Source organism: Myxine glutinosa, chromosome 3 (genome assembly GCF_964187855.1).
Source record: "Myxine glutinosa chromosome 3, kmMyxGlut1.1, whole genome shotgun sequence".
Classification (NCBI taxonomy): Eukaryota; Metazoa; Chordata; class Myxini; order Myxiniformes; family Myxinidae; genus Myxine; species Myxine glutinosa.
This window is the reverse complement of record NC_136263.1, coordinates 152,989,016-153,012,848: the sequence shown is the minus strand read 5'-3', so window position 1 is coordinate 153,012,848 and position 23,833 is coordinate 152,989,016. Positions and strand designations below refer to the sequence as shown.

Below are 23,833 nucleotides of genomic sequence, written 5' to 3'. Positions count from 1 at the left end.
CGTTTTGACCATTCATGTTTAGCATCCCATTTCGACCCATTCCCGTTTCCCATTCCGTTATTGCAAATAATTAATCGGACGTAATCCATAACTTTGTGCATAATCCTGTGTTTTTTTTTAGTTTTCTGCACCCGTCATGATTGTATCGTATAGGCTTATTAAAAGCTGATATATTTGATTATTTGATTTTATTTTATTACCGATCACCAGTCGTGACCTTTTGGGATTCGGATACCACTTTTTGTGTCAAGTTTTGTTGCTACCGTGAACGTCATTGTCTGTTCTGTGTTCTTCCTCTTCCACAAGCCTTGATGATGTATACAAACAACACAACAGGCATTTTAAGGCCATTTTCCCTGCGAGAGTGGCCTTGATACAACAACAACAGGCATTTAAAGGCCATTTTCCCTGCAAGAGCGGGGGTTAGCCTTGCGGTCCCCATGACAATCTTGACCTTGATGACGTATAAAATAAAATAAATCCAATATTCTTTTATTATACATTGCTTTATTAATTTGAATTGTTTATTAATAAAGTCGTGCCACAAGTGCGCAAGATTGCCGTCCATGTAGCGACTGTTATCGATACGGGTCCGAGCGGAGTTTTTATTTGGGTGTCTGCACACTGTCATCTTCTTCTTCTTTCACTGGCAATTTATTTCGCTCCCAAAAACATTTGTTTGCAATTTTGAATTCCAACCCCTGCCCTGTACCTTCACCTGATTATCTACTGTTGGAAAGGTAATCAGCTATTTACTTGGTTGAAAAAAACCGTTGGCATGGTTACGTATTCCATTCGAATGCACATGAAAATCAGTGGGGAAGAGAGGGGAGATAGGGGAGGAAGAGGAGATTGGGAGGTGGCAGAGGGGACTGGGGAGGGAGAGAGAGGAGTGGGGCTGAGAAGGAAGTAGGGGAGAGAGGGGAAAGAGGGGAGAAGGCCAGTGGGGAAGATAGTGGGGGAGGGAATGGGGGAGAGTAGGGGAAAGAGAATGGGGAGGAGAGGGAGTGGGGGAAGGGGGAGAGAGGGGAGTGGGATCCTATGCTAGCTTTTCCCATCACTTGAGATGGGTACTCCTCCAAGTACAAGATAAGTTGGTGTCTGTGCTAGGCCTGCACATTCTACAGGTCACATGTCACACCCTTCCCCCCCACCCACCCATCTCTCCGACAGCGTCACAAACACCGCCCATTAGCCAGGCGACTCCTTTCCCACCGGCAGACCAGAAATACATGCCATTTATGTTCCGCATAGCTCTTCGCCTGTATGGGCCTCTGGCGTAAATTGAAGAATGGAAAATGCATCTTCTATCATTAAATAAAGGTACCATTTTGAAGAAACAAAAGTACATTTTGATGGAAATTCATGCAGAGTAAATGAGGTAATGCATGTTTTGGTCAGAGTGATCGTGGTAGCAGTCTAATATACACCACCCCATGAAGGTACATTCTCATAATGCAGAGGAAAGCAAAATAGTCGTCTTTTATATATATATATATATATATATATATATATATATATATATATATATATATATATATATATATATATATATATATATATATATATATATATAAATATATATATATATATATATATATATATATAAATATATATATATATATATATATATATATATATATATATATATATATATATATATATATATATATTGAAGGAGCTGCGCTCCAACGCGAGTCGAAAGAATTGACGTGACCAAAGACGGAATTCGTCCGAGTTGCTTTATTGAAACAAAACAGCTCAGGTATTCTCACAAGCCCGTTTATCGGGCAGCAATATATATACACATTTATGTCGGGAAGTTTGCCCGGCAAAAGCTATACCGGGCATGCCCGGGTGTCAAGGGCGAGCCTTGGAAAGGCGAGTCTGGACCTGCCCGGGCGTGTTTGGCTGCGGCCTGGCAAGTCGAGGCTGGGCGTGCCCGGGCGCTCTGGGCGAGCCCTGGAAAGGCGATAGCGGGCATGCGCGGACGCTCTGGGCGAGCCCTGGAAAGGCGATAGCGGGCATGCCCGGACGCTCTGGGCGAGCCCTGAAAAGGCGATAGCGGGCATGCCCGGACGCTCTGGGCGAGCCCTGGAAAGGCGAGAGCGGGCATGGCCGGGAAAGACGAGACCGGGCGTGCCCGGGAGGTTCGGGCGTGCCCGGGAACAGTGAGTCCGGGCATGCCCGGGAGAGGCGCGTCTGGCCGGTGCAAGGCGATTGTGTGCATCCAGCGGTAACCGCTACAATATATATATATATATATATATATATATATATATATATATATATATATATATATATATATATATATATATATATATATATATACAGACGGCATTTAAAATGGAATATATATTTTTTCTTGACTTGGGCTGACTTTCTAAACTCGGTATATCAATCTGGTGTGTTTCATTTACGCTTCGGTGATTTCTTTGTTAAAAGAACCATGTCACTGATTGTCTGTCGCAGCAAGAAGTCAATAACAGGATTATATCGCAGGTGGCGTGACAAAATGTACGGACACGTACATTTGACGATTGGCTTGACAATCGGGTATATAAGGGTTGTTGCATTCTGTATTAGTGGAAAACAACTGCTGCACGTCTACAAAAGTTATTGCCGCTTCCCCTGGAGATGGTCCGTCAACTCGACAATGCTGTTTGTCATTTAGTGGTGGCTTTACGAAATTCCGGCATGAAACAGCGTGCTATTGCTTGGCAGTATGGCATCACTCAAGGTCAGGTGTCAAAGATCCTGAAGCGAAATGCTCAGAGGGGTGTCCCTACACCAATACCGAGGCCAGGACGTCCCCGCAGAACCTCAAGGAGGGATGATCGCCAGCTGCACTGGTTAGTCCGCAATGGCCGTACCATGTCAGCTAATCGGCTTAGGGCTGAGTGGCAGCAACTGACAAATGTGCCTGTATCCAGAAGGCTAGTCGACCAACGACTGGTTCAAGCAGGCTATCGTGCCAGGCGTCCCCTGAGAAAGCCACGTCTGACCAGACAACACCGCCAGCGCCGATTGCAGTGGGCCAGAGAGCACCGTCAATGGCAGCCAGGACACTGGAATCACGTGATCTTCAGTGACGAGTCTAGATTTCTGGTCTATCGTCAAGATGGCCGTGTCCGAGTGCGCAGACAAGTGCATGAATCCTACAACGAAGATTGTATAGTGCCAAGAGTCCAAGCTGGAAGTGGTGGGGTGACCATTTGGGCTGCTTTTCATGCAGGGGGCAAAACTGACCTGGATGTTCTGAATGGAAACCTGAACCAGTTCAAGCACAGGGCCATTCTGGAAGAAACATTGCTTCCATTTATTTGTGCGGCCTTTCGAGGAAACTTTGTCTTCCAAGATGACAATGCACGGCCTCATCGTGCTCGCATGATCCAACACTTTCTTGCTGACCGTGGTGTAGAGCATATGGAGTGGCCTGCCATGTCCCCGGATATGAATCCGATAGAGAACTTGTGGGCAGAATTAACGCGTCAAATCGACAACATGGACCAGCAGCCTGCCTCTGTGCGTGAATTGCAGCACGCTATTGTAACTGCATGGCAAGCGATTCCTGTCCAAACCTTGGCAAATCTCGTGAACAGCATGCCTCAACGTGTACGTGCTCTCCTGAATGCTCGTGGGGGTTACACGAAGTACTGAACTGTAATTTTACTGTCCGTAATCCCAGTCGTAATTTAACTTTTGTTTTGTTCAAAAAAATTTTGCCTAATGTGCAAAATAAAGAGATACTTCTGGAAAACGCACAGAAGTTTAACACAGTACTGTCCGTGAATTGAGTTCGATATCAGTTTACATCACTTTCAAGGATCAATTTATTTGCTTCGAAATGTCAAATGTGGTTTTTGTTTCTTTTAAAGGTCACATTAACAATATCTAGAATAATTTCAACATAATTCCAATGAACTTTTGGTTCTAAGTCATCTTGAAAAGTAAGTTCACCCCCACAAAAAAAAATTCCATATTAAATGCCAGGTCTGTATATATATATATATATATATATATATATAGGCATGACTTTTCAAACTGTATTTCACATGTGCATGTATGTAATTCACATATTGTGTGAAGTGAAATGAAAATCGGCTTGGAAGTGAAATGTCTGCGTAATTAATCAATAAGTCGTGACGCCGGGGATATTCCCGAGAGATATTTTTCACTTCTTTTACAAGTTATTATGTACACATACACTTTGAAATGTACAAGTGTACTTCAAAGTTATATGAAATGTACACGTCCACTTTCATCCACTCACCATTACCTCTAAGATTATGTACACGCATTGAAAACTGGACAAGGTACGTCATTTTCATTACAATGAAAACAGTCATTAATATTTAAAAGCCTTTTTTTTTTTTTAAATGTCCTTTTTTTGGCGTTTGTATTATGTATTCTGTCGGCATATATTATATGTGCAGTACACTGCATGCTGTCGCAATGTCCAGGGGTGTGTTCAGTTACCAAGCAAAAACTCCTGGTATTTACAAGAGCAAAGCGACGGGTGGGATTTGCCAACGACAGGTGGTATTTTGAGGGAGCCCTGTTGTGCAGCCCCACGGTGTTCACACACGTCTTTTATGAAGCGGCAGTGCCGGGTGAGCGACGTGGTAAGGTGAAGTGAATGACGAGGTATTACGTACGTATTGATGGGGAAGTTTAGTCACCTGTGCTACATACAGTGTTAATTCACGGGCAAAAGTATTTGGCGGTGGCATGCACCGTCACTCTGCTAAACACTACCAAAAGACATCATATCCTCCTTTGTAATAAATGGTTGATGGATCATAGTACAAGGTTCAGGCCCTACATGCCTGCGGTGGACCCCACGGTGTTGTGTGGTGCCTCGGTGTCATAACTGGTCGATGGATCAAAGTACAAAGTTCAGACCCCACGTAATACTCGTATGTTTGTTTCTTCCCCTTCATTGCCAAACTATTGAACTCTTTACCTTCACATGTTTTTAGCCGCGTCGCAGACGCTGCTAATAGAGTGCCCTCTGCTGTTGTTGTTGTTGTTCTTCTTGTTCTTGTTCTTGCAGAGAAGACAAAACCTCAAAGCTCCACCCATTCTGGGAACCATAGCTCCACCCATTGTGGGAGAGGCTTCATATAAACAAATATCCACCATTTTATTAACTCACATAGCTTTGAGGCCTGTTTTGTAGGCCCGTGGCGTCTTCCTCTCTCACACAGTTTTATTTCAAATCAAATTCGATATACCATTTCATTTTTCACAGTCGCTAACATAGTTTTAGACTCGGTTGAAAAAAAACGGGAAGAAAATCCGATGAAAGTTGCCCTTTATAGAACGAAATGAATTCTCATAGGCCTGTAACTTCAAGTCCATTGAGATTTTTTTTTTTTAAATCGCGGCATGGTCGGTCATACACCGCCCGAAATAACAGACGGGAAAATGCCGAGATATATATATTTTGTTTAAATCGCGGCATGGTCAGTCATACACCGCCCGAAATAACAGACGGGAAAATGCCGAGATATATTAAAAATTCATCCATTTGATGACAATCGTCACGATGAAATATTTAATTTATACGTCGTCACAATAATGTGGAGAGAGGAGCATAGCTTCGTTCACGTGTCGCCACATACGGGAAATTGCCGAGATATATTTTTTTTAAATCGCGGCATGGTCAGTCATACACCGCCTGAAATAACAGACGGGAAAATGCCGAGATATATTAAAAATTCGTCCATTTGATGACAATCGTCACGATGAAATATTTAATTTATACGTCGTCACAATAATGTGGAGAGAGGAGCATAGCTTCGTTCACGTGTCGCCACACACGGGAAATTGCCGAGATATATTTTTTTTAAATCGCGGCATGGTCAGTCATACACCGCCTGAAATAACAGACGGGAAAATGCCGAGATATATTAAAAATTCGTCGCCACACACGGGAAATTGCCGAGATATATTTTCACTTTGCACAAAAATAACATCAAGTAATCGAATCAATAGGAATGTCCTGTGCCTATAACATCGACGTTATAGGCACAGCTGCATCTAGGCATTGTGTAACATCGACGCGGCTTTTGTTTTAATTAAAACTTTTTGTACTTGTTCCTAACACGTATGACCTTCCCCTTTTCAAAAAGCAGATTTTTTTTACTTCCTCAAAACTCCTAGACGATTCTCTTTCTTCACTTTTCTATCAATGCAGCTCTTTTATTTAAGGCCTGGCCTCCATGAGGACTAGTCCGTGAATGGAGCCTTCAACATTAAAAAAAAAACCAAAAAAAAAAACATGCCTGCTGTGGGCCCTATATGTCGTGCGGTGGCTCGGTGTCATCCGTCCCGCCTGCTAAAAATGTTGTGAATTCTATCTCCACCATGCTTCATAGATTAAGTAGTATGCTTTGGATCATACGCAGTTCCTTCCTTTCTCCACAGTTTCACCTTTCCATCGCTTTCATGTTTAGTATTTCATGTTGACCCATTCCCATTTCCCATTCCTTCATTGCAAAAAATTAAACGTACATAATCCATAACGTTGTGTGTGTATAGTCTTCAGTGTTGTGTTGAGTTTTGTGCACCCATCATGATACGTCAGTAGGGTAATAATGTTGCTTCTGGGACACCTCGTTTAACATGGGAAATCCCTATCTAATGTCGTTTACCCCTATTTGGGAAAACACCCTATTAATCCAAAAGACTATGGGTCTTTTGACCTTATGAACCATGAGTCAATTAATCTACTTGGGCCAATACATAATGAATATATTTTAATTGGGTTGGGGGCTGTATATTATTATGACTCACACATACACAAAAGTTAAACCTCAACTTTAGTTGGGGTTTAACTTATGTGTATGTGTGAGGGATAGGGGTTCACAGATCTCTAGTGTGAACCTGTGATCCTTTTGGACCATGAGTCAATTAATCTACTTGGGCTAATACATAATGAATATATTTTAATTGAGCTAGGGGTTCACACATACTGGAAAGTTGTGGGATCCTTCTGACCTTATGAACCTTTTACCCACTCAAACATCGACCCTACAAATATTTGTTTATGTGTGGGAAATAATTTAATTCTCCTACAACTCTCCTCACCGTCTAATATATTAACAAAAAATATGTTTGAGTTTGGTTCTTTATTAAGATATTTTAACTGAGCTAAGATAAAATGGTAAACCTCCCTCAATGTTCTTGTTTGAGCGCCTCCAGTACCACATACCATTTTTAAATTAAAGTATATATTTTCCTGACAACCATCAAAGTTTTCCGACCACTCAAAAATATTTCCATCTTTTTTACCCAATTCACCGGTATTTAAATTAATTCTCTTATTTGTTTTGTGAACTTTTTTACCAGTTGCCTTTTCAATTATACCTATTTGATATTTTTCACATTCATTATGTTTTCCATTTATATACCAAGGTTGATTACACCTCCACTCTTTAGTCTGGTTAATACTTGGTTCTATCATTTATATAATAGTAAAAAAGGCGGCGGTAGCCCGTTAAAATCCCTAACCCCCTTTTTAACTTATCACTTATGTATATGGATGGTTGTTGTTTAATGACTTATCAGTTTTGTTTTTTGTAATTCTTGTGAGTAAAATGAACCCAATATTTCTTCCCCATTCATATCATATAATTTGTAAGTCCAAGGGACTGTATCCATTACATCAATGATTTTAAATAATTCACGAGTCCATTTTTGTGTATAACCTTTCTCAAAATGGCTTTTCCATCTGTATATTCTTACAATATCACCAACTTTAAACTTGGGCTTTCTCAAATTAATCTCCTTTTCATATTCTAATTTTGTAAATGTTTCTGATGGTTTTGATTTTGTTGATGAATGAACTGTATTATTGTAATTATCTACAATATCCTGAATTAAATAGACCCATTTTTGAGAACCGAGTTGTGTGAATTTTTTATATAATTTCTCTTTTAAAGTACGATTAAAACGCTCAATAACAACTGCTTTTCCTTCATTAAAGGTGCTGTATAATTTAATACCCTCCCCCTTAAGAAATTTCATAAATATTTTGTTATAGAACTCTGTTCCCTCATCGGTCCACAGTTTCTTTGGTTTTCTTTTACTTTTATTAAATATCTGTTGGAAGGCTAACATCAGAGTATAACCTCTCTTGTTTTTCAAAGGAACAACCCAAGCAAATCTACTCCTCAAATCAATAACGGTTAAAGCATACTTGTATCCCTTATCATTTTTTAGTTCGATTAAATCAGCGGACCATATGTGGTCGGTGTATTTAGATTAAACTTTCCTTCTTTTAAACTTTGTGATTATAGGTTTATGTAATTCATTAGCCAAAAGCTCCTCAGTCTTGATAACATCATTGGAGTTTAATAGTTTTTTGGGAAATAACCAAGACCAAGTTTCAATTTAACACTTATCATTTTTTTCACAATAAACCTATCAACTTTCTCTCTCAATGTCGGATTTCGTATCAAAGACAAATTATACAACATTTCTCTGTCTGCTTCATGTTTTTCATCCAATGTGGTGGTATCCCCATAATCAATATCATGCTTCATACACACTTCGTCAACCCTATTTGTAGGTTTAGACCAAGGTTTAGGATTGTCAGTCTCATCTAATCTTTTATCCAAGTTTGTTCCTGGACCACAGAAAGAATATCCAGGTAGATGTAGTTCCCCTGGAATTCCAGTTGTTGTAAATTTACTTCCTGACAGAAACTTTTGTATGTCTCCTCCACTTTTAGGAGAGATGAATTGACACTTTTTAGAACCACACACTTGACATATTCCTTTTTGATAAACTCTATTATTTTTAGCTTTAACATATAATACACTTTTAGATTTAGTTTTCTTTTTACATTTGAGACAATAACTCATATTTATTTATCAGAAAAATTCCGACAGAGTATCAAAACCTTTTTAGTTTTTAACATATACATTTCTATCTTAATTTTTAAAAAATAAAGAATCCTTAGAAATGTCTTCACTTTCTCCTCCATTTATTTACAAATAAAACTAACTAAAGTCAATACCACTTTCTCGTTTAGATCTCCTCCCTGAAATTGAACTCATCTCATCCGTTTTTAAAACCAATTTCTTCACAAGAGTTATTCTTTCTTTATTTTCCTCTTCGGTGCGTTGAGATTGATTTATTTGTTGTAATACATTTAATCTTTTACGAATCTCACTGATTTCCATCTCCCTCTCCTCCCTCTCCTCCTCCTCCTTCTCTTCTTCAATTCCTTCCTCAGCCCTTACAACCCTTGAGCTTGAGCCCCAAATAATATTATACATATACTCATCTGGATTTTGAGATATTCTTGTATCTATAATTATTTTTCTCATAATAGGATACCAATAAGATTTGTTGACGATTTCTAAAAGAGTTTTATATTTCATAACTTTGAGAAGTTCATTTTTATATAATACTTTAATCAAGTCTCTATTTGTGGGTTTAACAATATCAGTATAAGGCCAGTTTTTAATGACAAAATTTCCATGTGTATGTTCCAATTCGTACGGTATGTAAAACCGAGCACCCTTTTCTTGTAGGTATCCTTGAATACAAAAATTATAATTCTCTTGTAGTCTTCTTCCTGTCATTTATGTATCAGAAATATATGTGAGATTAATATTATGACAGGTAATACCACCCCATCTTCCCACTACCAAATCGGTTTGTATTCCTCGGCTTTCTATCCTTATCTCATTACCTTCCTTCTTTGTCATGCGAATCATCGCTATACTATCATATATTTTTATTTTCTTAAAATCACGTATTTGTTGTTTACTAATTGTACTTCCACATAAATCCTTATCTTCACCAAGTGGATAATATTCTTCTTTACGAGACTGATTTAAATCATGTAGGTCTTCTAAGTTTATTGAAAAAGACCAATTATACCCTAAATCAGGCATATCATACCCCCATTTATTAATTCGCATATTAACTAAATGTCCTTCTTTATAAAATTCAATTGTAAGCAGGTAGTTAAATTCAATGAGGAAAGGTGTATGGTCAGTATAACCAGGTGTTGTGGTTGTAAATTTTACTTGTTTCACAAAACGTGCTGTTTTATTTAACAAGTGTGATAAATCACTGAATCTAATTAAGTCATTTGCATCTGTAGGGTTTGGATAATTGATTAATTTATAAGTATTCTTCATATTAATATTTTTACTTATACTATATTTTTGTCGTTCAGCCTGTGCCTTTGTATAATAATTTGATAAATCAATATCCTGGGAGGATTTTCCAAAGATAGAACCATCTTTTCCAACATAAGTCATTTATATTAGATTAAAAATGATATCATAAAAATTTTCATTATTGTTGAGTTGAAATAATACATATAAACATAATTGACCACAACATTTAGAATTAATTTCTTGAACTTGAAATGTTTGATAAACACCATTCTGTAAGAATTGTATTACTTCAACAGGTGGTGGCATACCATAACTATCAAAATAATATTTATCCTGACTATTATGAATACAAACCCAATGAGAACCATTCTGTGTGTCTAAATTCATAATAATATTCTTTGTATTCTTATTTATATGTGTTAATTCATCTCTCATACAGATTACCACGTTATCAATTTTTAGTGTTTTACAATACTTGGCTAGTTCTATATTTGACGTTGTATTCTTTCCAAATTGTTTAAACCATTTATCCATTTATTTATGAGAAAGATACAATCCATTACCCCGTTTAGTTAGTTTAACACCCGCTTGAGCGATAGAGGAAAGCATATCACCAACCAACAATCTAGCTTTATCAGGCAGTGGGTGAGCAAAATCTACAATTTGTTTCTCCAACTCCTTGTTATGTCTTTCCAATTCTTTTTGAGCTTTTAGTTGTGCCTTCCTTTCGTTAGCAGTTTTTACCGCTGCTGAAATACCACCAGTCAATGCTCCCGCCGCACTTAAACCAGCAAATAAAGGAATTAGAAACGGGAGAAATCCTCCTCTTGACTCGTCTATTGAATATTTCTTTAACATAGGTTTCGTCATTTTAATTTTAAGTGATCCAACATCATTTAGTGTTTTTACTTGTGTGTGTGTGAGTAAAACATCAATTCTTACAGCTCCTTTTCTTTGAATTGTATTAACATTAATAATACAAGGCTTTTGATTTTGAATACAAGATGTTAATTTATTAAGATTGATTTGATTAACATATACCCCTACCATTTATTTATGAGAAAAAACCTATGTGATATTAATCATAACACCATTATCTGTATTAATCTGTAATTCTGTTTCCTCCAAAAGCAAACAATAAGCATCAACTTCTTCATTCTCCCCTCTTTCAATGTATAGAGAAGTATCCACTCGATTAGACTTTATAGTTTCCTTTTGAGAACTCAGGTCAATTGCGTAGATTGTATATAAACCTTTAAATGCAACCATATCCAAAATAGGATCATTATTACCATTACTTTCACACACCTTTTGGTAGGACTTGTAGGCTTCCGCATAATCATTTTTTTCCCAATCAATTTCCAATCTATCTCGTGGATAAAATGTGCCATCAAGAGAAACCCGAAGTTGTTTCACCTTAGCATTATCACTCAGCGCATTATTCTTATTAGTACCCTCCTCTCCATCTGGTTTTTTAAAAATGAGCCATAGGTATCGTGGCTTTCCTTCAAGAACACCCAAATTCCAAGTGTAGGTAGTGTGTTCCAGTTTAACGTGTTGACATCTTCTTTTAAGGTATGATACATTTAGCGGTTTCTTTGAGTTAAGTCTTCTATTTAACATCTCTTCCGTTTTAAGATTAGGAGTATATTCACTGATATACCAACACAAATCATTAATAACAAATTTATTGTTGTCTCCAAAAGCATTTTCATCCCCAAAAAGCAACCTATTTACATTATCATTCCTTTGTAGTTGAAATCTAATTTTAAGACCATACAAAACTTTATCATAATCGCAAAATCCAAATATACCTTTAAGAGGTACTGCTACGGTAAAACTATTCACTGCTTTTGTTTCATCATTATACATTGACTTCCTTTGACTATAACCAGGGTCTGTGTTTGTTCCCGTTGACATATCAGGAATAAAGCCTTCAACAGCTCCCTTACCCATTCTATCACCAAACGAATATAGTGTAAATTTCATCATTTCAGATGTAGCAGAGACATAATCAACCGCTTCAACCTCTTGTGTTCCAATATACAGGTGAACACTGTCAAACATTTTCCAGAAGAAATCATTTACGAGTGTAGCATTAGTATTATTTGCAGCCTTAGTGAATTTAAATTTACACAGCAAGAAACTATCAGCTATATTCAAGTAAGTTTGTTGATTATTTATTTCAAAACTTTTTGTTCCGTTTGAATTCCAGTCGGTTCCTGTAATAGCATTTACCTTAAAATAGTCTTCCTTTTTAGTAGAGTTTGAAATGATAATCGTATCATCCAAATCATAGATACTATCAATCGCTTCCATACTTGTATTTATATAGTATTAAAATTGTTGAAACCCTGACCCAAGTATTTTAATGATTTTTTGTCGTTCTTGTGAAGATAGTTGAGTTTTACCTTTTTTAATTTCTTTGATTGCTTGTAATTTATGGGACTCCTTTTGAGCATCTTTTATACTCTTTACAACACCCGCTACATTTCCCATGAGAGAAGCAGTTGAACCAATTAGGTCTTTATGTTTAAGAATGGTTGAACCAATACCCATTAGAGTATCAATTATCCCATCTCCTTTATTTCGAAATTGATGACCCACACCCCGTTGTCTCTTAGGTTTATAGTATCCTTTACCCACATACCTTGTATAGTCTGGTGAAAGGAACATGCCCTCCCCTGTAATTATTTTATATTTTCCCAACTCGTGTTTTCTTACAATAACCATTATTTATTTATTGAAAAACTTCACGTAGGTGAATTCTGATGGATATAATTTCATCATTAAAGGATATCATACGATTATCTTGGTCGGTTATCCTAAAATTTACTCTGTATATGGTTTTTCCTGACACAGGTAAATAGACAAGATTTTTTGGTTCCATATTAAATTTATAACCAATCGGGGTTGAGTATGCACTGAATGAAAATATTGTATTTGTTCTTATTCCATCGTTATAAGCACCATCAATCAAATCACAATGAATTAATACTGAATTTATACCGGAGGATATTTGGATAACATTATCACTGTAAAACGTCCCGTTATTTTCAATCTTTTTTGAAGAGAAACCCAATAGCTCTCTGAACGAATTTTCAATCGTGAAATCAACTTTATAATTATTTTTCAGTTTAATAGTTGATTTTGAAGTGTGTGTTTGAATATCTATTACAATATTTTTTGGTTCATCACCTTTTTCTTTCATAAGGCGAGAGACTTCTGAAGATATTTGAGAAATCTCGTAAGCTCCAGGTGAAACGGTTAAAGTTTTGTAGGCAGTGCCTGGATTATAACTAAACTTGTTGTTTTTCTCTGTGATATTAAAAAGGGTATTGTAAGTTTCCATTGACAACAAAGATGCCTCATATGAGGTAAGGGGGTCAAGTTGTAGTGGGTAAGGGAATGAAGCTGTGTAATCGCTCGTTGTGAAATTAAAACTAAGAATTGTGCTTCTCATCTTATTTAATATCTAATAAAATATCTTTGTATTGACATTTATTAATTATTTTCATGTTCATCAACTGATCTAAAATGGCTGAGGATTCATTGAAACAATTGTTGTTTCCAGCCTTCTTACTACCTAATAACAATAATAGCCTATTAACTAATTGTGATGGGTCATTTGGAAGAAAACTAACACCCGAACCAAGCTTACTTAAAGCATCAATAATATGTTTCTCCTTCTCATTCTTCTTACTTTTACCAGCAACAGAAACTCCATAATCAAGTGCATTTAACAACTCAATATATACCCTATCTTCCTCTCTTTCCATATCAAGTGGTTCCTCAAAATATTTTGAACCGCTGAATCCGGGGTTTGTTAGAAGAAACATTAATCTTGGAGTTAATTTAACATTTGGTTGAGTAGAACTCAAGAACATCAATTCATCATTAAATATCAATACCTTTTCTTCCACAAGATGAAACACTGCTGGTTCTTCTGTTGGAATGAGACCTGCTCTGGTTTTTGAACCCGCCGAATATTCATTGTTTTGAAGAGCTTCCACAACATAATTAGGGGGTTGATTTACCTCCTCAAGTTTCCGAAATAATCCCTCATCATCATATTCTAATTCACCAAGTTCTTGTTTTGTTATCTGACTAAAATCTTTGAGCATTTGAAGTTTTTTCGGAGTAAATTCTACCGTGGGAACTGTAGGGTGTTGAGTTTTCAAAAGTGGTTTAAAGAATTTCTCTTGTTTTCTTTCAAAGGCTTCTTCACCAGTTAGTTTCTGTTTCCGTTTCTTCTTTATCTCTTCCTGTTGTTTAACAACTTTTGAAACTAATTGTTGATGTTCCTTAAACTTTCTTTCTCTTTCTTCAGTATTCATTTAGTATTGAAAAATATCATTTAGTATCTCATCTTGTTTCACAACAATATATTTATATTTTCCAATCGTGTGTTTCATATAATTTTCAAATTCTTTTTTACTACATAACGTAGAGCAATTATCTCTCCAAAAATTATTTACATCTATTGAATTTAACTTAAATAAAATAAAAGTATTGGCATTGTTTCTTATTGAGCGTCGAGGGAGTTGAAAATATGATTGACTAAGATATATACAATTACAAGAAGAATGTCTCCCTCTTGTATAGTAGCTATCCATTACTGTTTGGTTTCTCTCATTAACACAATCATCAAAGATGACGAGGTTCTTTTTTGATTTATCTAAATCTTGAGGTGAAGGTATATCATCCGTATTATCACTGAGAATACAAGTTATGGGTTTCGATTTTGATTTCTGTGTATCACAAAATAATTGTATTATATCATCAATATTATAATCATTTAGTTTGTTTTGAAGTTTAAATAAACCGATAATGTCTTCCTTTTTAAGACCCGCATTAAAACCCTGTGAGAGTAGTTGATACTCGGGTTGAAAACTTGACTTTGTAAAAATTATTAAATTATCATAATCTAAAAAATTAGAACCAAGGAGCATCTTTAAAAGTAAACAGGTTTTTCCACATCCGCTTGAACCAACTATTAAACATCTCAATGAATTTGGAATGTTTTTATGGTTATTAAATTTTATCTTATTTTCCCAAACGGGTAAAAAATCATTCATTTATATATTTGGAAAACAAGTCATCTAACTTCTTTTGAGCTATTTTAGAAACTCTATATTTTATCCTGAGTTCGGGTTTAATTTCAAAATAATTCATTATTTTATTTATATAGTATCTTGTATTAACATTTCCATTAAAATTATTTTGAATAATAAATATCATTAAACCCTTATACATTTCCTCAATACAATTAGTCTCTTCCCTTGAAAGAAATGGTGTATTTATCATCACAATACTTAACATTCATCTCTCTTATTAATCTTGTAAAGTAATTCATTTTTGGTTCTAATTTAAAAGAGTTATATATTTTTTTATATTTTTTATTATCATTAATTAAAATTAAATCACAGAAAATACATTGTTTATATGAACCCTCATTATTAAGCCCTATTCTATCACAAGCCGGACAATTCTCTAATTTATCATATGGAGAGTCTGGAAATTCTAAATATCCTTCAGAACTTATCATATTTATGTGGTAAATTTTTACTTAAACTAAATGCAAGTTTATTCACTAATAAATACAATGTTTCACAACACAAAAGACCAATTTCAATCTATTACCGAAGGTTCTATTGATTGTGTCAAAGATGTAAAGTTGAACAAAGATAAATATGGTAATTTTTGGGTTTATCCCGAATTAAATGATAATATTAGTCCATCAATTATGTTTAAAGGCCGCGGATTTTCTATTCCAGCTAAAAAATCGATAAAAGTCCATTTGGATCATGTCTCCCCCCTTCTAATGGCTATTTATGAAAAGATTGGTGAAAAATTGGACGCCACTTCTTTGGAACTTAATGATAAGACCATCAACTCAAGTAAAGGAGATGTATGTATATTTTTTAATAAAACAGATATTGATGTTAATAATAAAATCATAACCGGGGAGATGACATTTAGGTCAATGATAATTAAAGATTATTTAAAGATAACTTTTAATGTTAAAAATATTATTATCCAAAAGGATATTGAAAGAAAAATTATTGGGCTCGATGGAAATGTAATTTAGTTTAAGTAAAGTTTTCATATATAAATGGGGCACACAATTCAAAACACAATTGAATCTCTTAACAGAATTCTTAGAGAGCCTATCGGAAGAACTGATACTCTGCTTGGTTATCATCGTGAAGACGAATCAATAACAAACTTAAATTGGTCCGATGGAAGAATTAAATTTAGGATGAGTTGGAATAAATTAATTAGTGTTGATTCAATAATTTATTGATCAAATTAAAAAAGTTTTAGATTTGCTTGATGATGATGAAAAAGAATATACTGATAGATCATTCCATGTTAATTTATATTTTAAATTTATTGCAGACATTAGATCTGCTACTAATTATAGATTATTAAATGGAGAGAATCCAATTACTGGAGAAATTAAATGTGATTTTGATGGGATAATGCACCTAAATAAAATTATTATAAGACATGAAAGTAAAGAAATTTTTTGTTTGTTTAAATTGGATAGATGTTTAAGAAGACATAGAATATTCGAAGATATTTCATCTGACTCTGACTCAGAAGATCATGGTGATTATGATATAGTACTATGTTCAACTATTCCGCTAGGGTCAGGAAATTCATCTGACCCCGAAGATTCATCTGACTCTGAAGATTCATCTGACCCTGAAGATTCATCTGACTCTGAAGATTCATCTGACTCTGAAGATTCATGTTGTGATCGAGATGGAATGCCTCCAAGATATGCGAAACTCGATAATGATCTTTTTAAATTAACAAAGGAAATATTAAATCCAGATCAATTAGTAATTCTTAATGAAAAAATAAATAAACTAATTTTGGACACAGTAAACTCTTTGTGTCCCTATAAATATGAGTCAATACAGCAGTGAAGATTTTACTATTTCATTGAACACAGATGATAGTTATGATACTAATAGTTTGTGCTCAAATGATAGTTATGAGAGTAGCTTTATTGATGACTCTGAGTATGATTCTGAGTATTCATGTGATAGTTATGACTTAGATGATTCTGAGTGAAAAAGTGTTTTAGTTTAAGTAAAGTTTTCATATATAAATGGAGCACACAATTCAAAACACAATTGATTTCTTCAGCGGAATTCTCAGAGATCCTCTTGAAAAAACTGATACGTTATTGAGCCACTCTCCTCCAAGATATTTGGAAAGAAGCTCAATTAAAAATATATCTGATTTAAAATGGTCTGTTGGAGAGATTCATTTTCAGATGTGTAATAAAAAATTTATTAGTGTTGATTCAATAATTATTGATCAAATTAAAAAAGCTTTCAATTTACTAACCCTTAAACAAAAAACATTTTATGATAAAACTATGGGAGGGTCTTTTGGATTCACATTTATGAATAAAGTTAAAGATACTTGCGGCGGTTATTATTTAAAAGATTATGTTGACCATCTTATTGGTGAGATGGTTTATTGTAATTTTGAAGGCATCATGCATCTATCAAAAATTGAAATAGATCATAAGGAAAGAAATTTTACTTTAATGTTTAATTTAGACAAATTTATACGCTTGTATTCAGATCAACCAGTTCAACCATATCCCAAAGAAGAAAAAAGACAAACGGCTTATGATGATTATCAAGATTATTTGGAAGAAGAAAACTCTAAAAGAATTTTAAAAAAATATATAATTAAAAGTGGTTCGCTAGAAACATATACACGTCTTCATCCAAATTCACCTCTACCATCTGACTCTGAAGAATCAGACTATGAATTATAGCCCTATAAATATGAGTCAATACAGCAGTGAAGATTTTACTATTTCATTGAACTTGGATGATAGTTATGATACTAATAGTTTGTGCTCAAATGATAGTTATGAGAGTAGCTTTATTGATAACTCTGAGTATGATTCTGATAGCTTGTGCTCAAATGATAAATATGAGTCAAGCTTTATTGATAATGACACAACGAGTGATTTCTCGAGCTTCCTTGAATCTCAAAGTTCTGAGTCAGATTAAAAGTTGGCTTGGTGCCAAATGTGCGTGGCTTTAAGGAAAGATTCATAGTTAAATGAGTGCCAAAATCTCACAAGATTGTTCACCTATAAATATGGTTTATTGTGATACTTGCAAGAAGGAAGTAAAATATTATAAACAACATATTCTCACCGCAAAACATACATACAACATTCTAAATCAATTATCACCATTTCCTAAGAACAAAAAAAATTGTATTTACTGTAATAGAGATATCCTAAAGAAGGGGTTCAAAGCCCATCTTAAAACAAACAAACACTTGTCAAATTTAATCACTATTAAAAATACTGATGGAGCATTCAAAGGACATATCAGGATTCGAATCTTTAAATTCAAATCTCCTACACCAGAGTCTATAGTTGAAGCTGTAGAAATAGTTAAACCTGCTGTTCAAACGTTGATTAAAAAAACACTAAAAGAAATGAAACCACTTAAATTTTATATGGGAATAAAATTTCAAATGATGAGGGATACAGGAGAAATATTTAAACCATACATGAGAACAGAGCCACACTTTATTTCTTCATATCAAGATTTTAAAACATCAGGAGTCTATGGTGAACTTATTAAACAAGAGGAAAGTGTGGGTAATTCACTCGTAGGAAGTGGATTCACTATAGGAGAAATTATTTACATAGACATTCATATTCTTAAATCAGATCCTCTAAAAGCTTCTTCTTACATTGATTTACCCAGTGTTATCAAAAATAGAAAAGCAGTTATCAATATCAAAAATAAAGATAATAAATGTTTTCTCTGGTCTATTTTAGCACACTTACATCCTCCACATTTTCATGATGAAAGAGTATCTCATTATAAAAAATATGAGAATACATTAAATACGAAAGATCTAAAGTTTCCGATGACTTTAAATGATATTCCTAAATTTGAAAAGATGAATAATTTATCAGTTAATGTTTATGGTCTAACAGAAACAAACAACATTCAGGTTTTAAAGCTTTCTGACAATTGTAAACAAACTCATATTAATCTTCTATATTTTAATTCAGACAAAAATTCACATTATACATACATCAAAGATATTGCTAAATTAATAAAACCACAAGTCTGTAAGAGAACAAATAAAATATATATTTGTTTGCGTTGTCTTAACTTCTTCCATACACAAGAAAGATTAGATAAACATTCAAATTATTGTGGCGAACATAAATCAACGGTAATCAATATGCCTAAAGAAGGCTCAAAGATCACATTCAAAGATGAAAAGAAAAAGATCAAACATCCATTTGTTATATATGCTGATTTTGAAAGTATTCTAGAAAAAATAGATACTGCTTCTCCAGATCCAAAAGAATCATACACAAATAAATATCAAAAACATACTCCTTGCGGTTTTTGTTATTATATCAAATCATCCGTTGGTGATAAATATAACAAGTTAGAGATGTATAGAGGCTCAAATACCCCCAGAGGAGTTTGTGAAACGACTAGAAAAAGACTGTGTTCGATTAACCAAGATAATGAGAGAAACCAATAAACCAATGTCCTTGACGAGTAAAGAAAAAAGAGAATTTAGACAACCAAAGGCTGCCTGTCATATTTGTGAGGAAAAAATTGGTGAAGGTCTAAAGGTTAGAGATCATTGTCATCTCACTGGTAAATATAGAGGTCCGGCTCATCAAAGTTGTAATATTAATTATCAACTCCCCTCTTTCATTCCTGTCTTTCTTCATAACAACGCCCATTATGATACACATCTATTTATCAAGGAACTCTCAAAGACTTCTGGAAGTATCTCAGCAATTCCAAACACGGATCAGAAATACATTTCATTCACAAAAACAATTCACACATCTCCTATTACTCATATCAGATTTCTTGATACATTTAAATTCATGGCAAGTCCATTGGTTAACTTGGTTCAAAATCTAAAAGAGTTTCCATGTCTTTCAGAGTATTTTTTAGATAAAGATTTTCTAACACAAAAGGGAATTTACCCCTATGACTATATGGACTCATTTGAGAGATTCAATGAAACACAACTTCCTTCAAAAGAAAATTTCTATAACAAATTAAACAACAGTAATATATCTGATAAAGATTATGTACATGCACAAAATGTTTGGAAAAAATATAACATCAAGAATCTTGGCGAGTATCACGATTTGTATCTCAAAACTGATGTCCTTTTATTGGCCGATGTATTTGAAGCCTTTAGATCTGTTTGTCGCACTGGATATGGATTGGATCCTGCTCACTACTACACAGCACCTGGATTGGCCTGGAGTGCGATGTTGAAAATGACAAAACAAGATTTGGATTTGATAACCGATGTTGATATGCTTTTGATGATTGAAAAGGCAAAGAGAGGAGGAATTTCACAAGTCTGTTCAAAGAGATACGCAAAAGCAAATAACAAATATCTACCAAATTATGATTCAACGAAAGAGAGTTCTTACTTGATGTACTATGACGCAAACAACCTGTATGGCTGGGCAATGTCTCAGGCTCTTCCTTATGGAAAACTTAGATGGGTAAAGGAAAAAGATTACAAAAAGGTTTTACAAGATGTATGTATCTCTACACAAAAAGAATTGGATGATTCAAAGGTTGGTTATTATTTTGAGGTCGATTTGAAATATCCAGAGGAACTTCATAACCTACACAAAGATCTCCCATTTGCTTGTGAAAAGGAAAGTCCAAAGAAGGAGTGGTTAAGTGATTATCAACGATCATTTAATATAGGTGAATCAACAGAAAAATTACTTACTACATTATATAACAAGAAAAATTATGTTCTACACCAAAGAAATTTGCGACAATATTTATCAAAAGGTCTAAGAGTAGAGAAGATCCATAGGGTTCTAAAGTTCAATCAAAGTCATTGGTTAAGGGAGTACATTGATTTCAATACACAAAGAAGAACAGAGTCAAAAACCGATTTTGAGAAAGACTTTTATAAATTGATGAATAATGCGGTCTTTGGTAAGACCATGGAGAATGTGAGGAAAAGACAAAATATCAGACTATCAACATCTTGGGAACAAGCATCAAAATTAATTAATAGACCGAGTTTTACTAGAGCTGAGGTCTTTACTGAGAACTTTTGTGCGATCCATTTGGTTAAAGAGAGTATTGAAATGAACAAACCTATTTATATTGGAACAACAATTCTTGATTTATCAAAGTCATTAATGTATGATTACTTTTATAATAACTTGAGGAAGAAATATCAAAATGATGTTAATCTACTTTATATGGATACAGATAGTTTTATTTTGCAAATTAATACTGATGATGTTTATTCAGACATGAAAAAGGACATTAATATCTATGACACTAGTAATTACAGCCCAGAGAGTGAGTTGTTCTCCTCCAAAAATAAAAAGGTGATTGGAAAGTTTAAGGATGAATTAGGAGGAAATGTCATGAGTGAATTTGTGGGATTGAGGTCTAAGGCTTATGCTTATAAATATATTGTGAATAACGTTGAAAAAACTGATAAGAAGTTAAAAGGCATAAAGAAAAATGTCATAAAAGAAACAATAAACTTTAAGGATTATTATAACTGTTTAACAACAAAGAAAGAAGAGTTTAGAAAGATTAATGGAATAAGAAGTTATAAACATCAATTATATTCAGAAGAGATAAATAAGAAAGCATTGGGGGCTTTTGATGATAAGAGGTTTATTTTAGAAAATGGAATTGATAGTCTCCCTTATGGTTATATAAGTATATAAGTGATAAGATATACATAAGTGATAAGATATATATAAGTGATAAGTTAAAAAGGGGGGGTTGGGGATTTTAACGGGCTACCGCCGCCTTTTTTACTATTATATAAATGATAGAACCAAGTATTAACCAGACTAAAGAGTGGAGGTGTAATCAACCTTGGTATATAAATGGAAAACATAATGAATGTGAAAAATATCAAATAGGTATAATTGAAAAGGCAACTGGTAAAAAAGTTCACAAAACAAATAAGAGAATTAATTTAAATACCGGTGAATTGGGTAAAAAAGATGGAAATATTTTTGAGTGGTCGGAAAACTTTGATGGTTGTCAGGAAAATATATACTTTAATTTAAAAATGGTATGTGGTACTGGAGGCGCTCAAACAAGAACATTGAGGGAGGTTTACCATTTTATCTTAGCTCAGTTAAAATATCTTAATAAAGAACCAAACTCAAACATATTTTTTGTTAATATATTAGACGGTGAGGAGAGTTGTAGGAGAATTAAATTATTTCCCACACATAAACAAATATTTGTAGGGTCGATGTTTGAGTGGGTAAAAGGTTCATAAGGTCAGAAGGATCCCACAACTTTCCAGTATGTGTGAACCCCTAGCTCAATTAAAATATATTCATTATGTATTAGCCCAAGTAGATTAATTGACTCATGGTCCAAAAGGATCACAGGTTCACACTAGAGATCTGTGAACCCCTATCCCTCACACATACACATAAGTTAAACCCCAACTAAAGTTGAGGTTTAACTTTTGTGTATGTGTGAGTCATAATAATATACAGCCCCCAACCCAATTAAAATATATTCATTATGTATTGGCCCAAGTAGATTAATTGACTCATGGTTCATAAGGTCAAAAGACCCATAGTCTTTTGGATTAATAGGGTGTTTTCCCAAATAGGGGTAAACGACATTAGATAGGGATTTCCCATGTTAAACGAGGTGTCCCAGAAGCAACATTATTACCCTACTTACGTCGTTAAGATGCCCATTGTCAAGATATGACCTCGGCTGACAGGATGACCTCGAGGTACCTGCACTCACCTCGTCTAGCCTGGGTTTGAATATCGACCAAGTTATAACATGTCATCCCGATGTTTCACAGAGATTCTCCAATGGACGTTAAACTGGGCGTCCCGTCTTCCGACATTCGATGATGGACGTTAAAGATCCCCACAGTGTCCTTCACGAAGAGTGATCGAGCCATTGCTGGCACCCTGAACAAATTACAAATTCCTGCCTGAACTACTGCTGGGAAGGCAATGGCAAGCCACCCTTGCTCAGTATAACCCTTGCTCAGGAAGCAGTGATCCGAATACGGCAACCATAACAATATGGAGGTAATGGGAATTTGGCAGGATTTTTAACCAGCCCCAAGCAAACAACAATGGTGCGAAAGCTCAAATACCCCACCCCCAGCGTGTACGCAATCGGACATGACTCCTTATAGCATCCAACAGGAAATAATTTCAGGGCTAATTACAAGAAAATGTTAAACATTACATTGAAAGGTAACATTTTAGTGTGAAAATAGTAAAGGCTTCATTACAATACAAGTTCAACAAATAAAGAATATTTGGCATGGCCGGCATATTTAATACACAAATGTGAAAAACTTGCAAGCTACATCAGAATCAAATGTATTATTAACACCAGAGAAGGTCATAAAATGCAAAAGTTGAGAAAAGGTGGGCAGAGCAAGTAAAATTAATTTTAACTATTTTCATGTACATGGATCTGACATTAGACTTCCTTTTAGATGACATCATCATTAAGGATCATTAGTATCATTTGGTAATTTTCCAAACATAAATTGTGCTGAAAAGAACCGTGGCAACTTCAAAAGGGATGGCAAAAGGCAAATCAACTTTTGGATGATAGAAATACGTTTCGGTATACTTTTGTCAG

General features: G+C 34.7%; 1 protein-coding gene across 8 annotated transcripts in view; it reads right to left on the bottom strand.

Annotated features, from left to right (window-relative positions):
* The window catches only part of LOC137423115 (ankyrin repeat and sterile alpha motif domain-containing protein 1B), a 299,599-nt gene that overhangs the window by 214,589 nt on the left and 61,177 nt on the right, over positions 1 to 23,833 (bottom strand). The gene's annotated exons all lie outside the window — the stretch shown is intronic.